A 3,471-nucleotide genomic window follows, 5' to 3' on the forward strand; every position below is an offset into this window, starting at 1 on the left:
GGGGTAAATCCTGAGGGTATTTGACTGACCTTGTCATATACAAAAGCTACATTTTTAGTTATGTAGGTCTTGCTTTAACTTGGTCTTAACCATTCAGCAGCAAAGTATAATCACACAATATAAAAAGTAAAGCTATATTAATATGCCAAGCCGTAAAAGGCTCAAGTCAACAACTTTGGATAGTTTTCAGTTGTGCTGATAACTCACTACTGTTATGGACTATTGGACTGTATTGGCTTATTTTGCTGAATTCAAGTAGCTTTTTGGTCACATAGATAAGAAGCCAGTGAAAACCAGAAGACATTGTGGGCAGCAAGAAACTAAATAAAGGTAACTACTCAATGACTACTACAAATACAATTCCATAAGCTTTGATACTTAATATTAATTCCAAGAACATAGCCACTGAATAAGTAAGGGGCCCAAAGACCTTGAATGTTGAAAAGAACTATAGATCTTCAAAGTCAGACACAGAAACAAAAAATTGTTTTTTAATAAAAAAAAAAGTGTGCAGTAGAGACTTGAATAATGTAAAAGCCTTGGTTTGGGAAGAAAGATGTTGATTAAGGACTTGCAATCATCTATATGTAGAACACCCATGAAGAGTATAATTTAGATTTACCTAAGAAGCAGTGGATTGACAGCATCATTTTTTTGAAGCCTAATGGGTAATCACAGTGCCAGATGTTAAGGACAAAGTGTTAGATTGTGAAGGGTTATGATCATGAAGCAGAATTCAATCTGTCATCCAAAAAGGCCACGAGAGAAGAATTTCCAAAGAATGAAGTGTTTGGTGCTGAATTAATCATTTAAAAATTGAAAAGAATAATCATGTGGATGAGTATTCAAAGAGAAAAGCCAGGGATAGAATAAAGGCCATACTCACCAATAAGACCTCAGGGCCCCTTTTAACACTCTTCATTGTTAACCTTCCTTAAACAGGTGACCAAAAACAACTTGAGTTTTAGAGACAACAAAAGGAGAATTATAAACCAATGCAAAATATCACATAGCATAAATATTCCAATAGTGTAAAATGCCTGTAAGGTATATAATAACTGCCTTAAAGATATTATTTTTATTTAATTCATATAATAGGTCATTTTTCCTTGGTAATACAAATGGAATGAGTTTAAGTTAAATATATCAACACCTAGAAAACTTCTCTCTAACCTAGGAAAATATCTAAATTCTCAGGAACATGTATATTATTTTTAAGAAAATATTACTTTGTGTTGTGGTATCATTAATTAATTTTTCACTCATTTATTTTGAGCCATCGTACTTTGTTCAATAGTTAAACCCATAAAATTTAAACATAAAGCTGACTGAAAGATTCTGTGTATGAAATCTGAGTTGAGATGCAAATGTTATGCCTAAACAATAAGTATTCCTAGCTTTGAAAGAGTTGGTGAGTGGTGTTTCTTTGGTTGTGTAGCTTCAGTGGATGGTAATTCTGTTGTTTTCCCAAGACTACTGAATATGTGCTTAGGCTGGGCAATATGTAATGACTACTCACTCAGTCAAAATACAGTAGCAGTACTTCACTTTCTTGGAAACTCATAAGTTCATCATGATTCCATATTGAACAGAGTACCCTGATGATCTGTTTTAAAAATAGCCTGAATATTTCCACTTGATCAGAGTGACCACTCTGATTCTTGTTAGACTGGGAGAATGGCCATGTTCTGTCCTCTGGACTGATAGAGAGCTCCGCTTTCCCTGGATGTGCGGCTCCTGGGTCAGCCTCTTTGCCCAGCTCTGCCCATCAGTCTGCTCCTAGCCTGTAAATTTGAACTAAGCCTGAGAGAAGTAACTTGAGCATATGTCTCTGTGTAACTGTCCATTAGTCAAGGAGAGATAAGGATTTGATCTCCACTTACTTTAGAAACTGGAAAAGATTAATTTCTAATTACCTGTCTATTATTTTCACTTCCTTATCCCAAAGCACATACCGTGACAGTAGCCTGAGCTCTCTCACATTCTAAGTGTTCTGCTGGCTCCATTGATAGCATTTACAATTAAATATAAATAGGAAAAACATGTCTATTTCGATGGGTCAACAAGGGCATGAAGAATCTAAATTAGCACAATTCAGACTCTCTGAGGATTCATAAAGAACAATCGAGGATACTTGAAAGACACAAGGACATGAAATTAGAAGTCTAGACAGTGGGACAGAGAACCACAGGAACACTAAAGCTATCAATATCTAGATTATTAAAAAAAATTGGGTGGTATTTGTGAAAGTTACACTGGGAAATTTTAATAATGTTGTGAAGAGTTACATGACTGTCATTTATAACTTTTCAATATTTGAATAGAAAGCACATCACACACATGTGTACCAGTTTCTATAACAATATTTTGAAATATATATGCTATGCAATTCCTGTGCTTCAGAGGCAAGTAGTAGGCAGTACCCAAAGATAAGAGAACTAATGGGGGGAGGGGTCTCACTGCCACATTGCAAAATGAGGACAGAATCTACAGATCAAGTAGAAGACCAGAGGAAATCCACAAGGCTGTACCTTCTGTAGAGAAAGAGGAGGAAGGAAATGGAAAGACAAGGAGGAACAGCAGGATGTTGGAGAGGAGAACCAGAAGACAGAGAAGGAACTGTTGCAGTGAATATTTTTCTCTTTGGATGCTCAGTCTCTGAACTCACAGCCGAGTCATGGTAGAAATGCTTCTCTACCATGAAACTCTAAACAGATGTCTTCATGGTACATGTGACTGCTGCTTTCTGTGTGATTTCTAGCTCCTGACCAGGCCACAGAGGATCCTACTTGCTGTAGGCCAGCCTCAGTTTTATTCTTTGCATGAGTCATAAGTGAGGATTTTTCAAAGCATGCTTGTTTTACCTTTTTTTTTGGGGGGGGGTGGGAAGGGGGAAGGTTGGACAGGGGCTCAAACTCAGGACGCTAAGCTTGCAAGGTAGGTGCTTATATGGCAAATCTACCTCTCCAGCCTTGTCTTGCCTTTCTGTAGTTACCAAACTGAGTCTGGACTTTTGCAGGCTGGTCCCTGCCTTACTCCTCCCCCCATCTCCAGGAGTAGTATAGCTGTCACAAGAGTAATGTTTGTCCATGAAAGGTTCTTCTGCTTCTAGGATAAGAAATTTTATCTTACTATCTGTAAGAGAAAAACTATTCCTTGTCTGATTGTCGTCACCTTCTGAGAGACTAGCACTTCTGTTCCTCCTGTATATACCTAAGTATTTTTCTTCATGGGATAAAAGGCACTCATACGTAGGCTCTTTTTTGGCTCCTGTATCAACAATGGCCTGTTCATGCCTCAGGCTAGGTCTGAATCTTGCTCCTGGACACATGATAGAAGCCTCTCTCTAGGAAAGCTCTTGTGAGCAAGTACTATATGGATTTTCCTGGAAAGCACACACTAGCTGCTTGCCCACACATGTCCATGAAGGAGTTACATAAATTTTTAGTTGATTCTTACCTGTCCCTCTCC

This window comes from Octodon degus, unplaced genomic scaffold, assembly GCF_000260255.1.
Source record: "Octodon degus isolate 3935 unplaced genomic scaffold, OctDeg1.0 scaffold00003, whole genome shotgun sequence".
Taxonomy (NCBI): Eukaryota; Metazoa; Chordata; class Mammalia; order Rodentia; family Octodontidae; genus Octodon; species Octodon degus.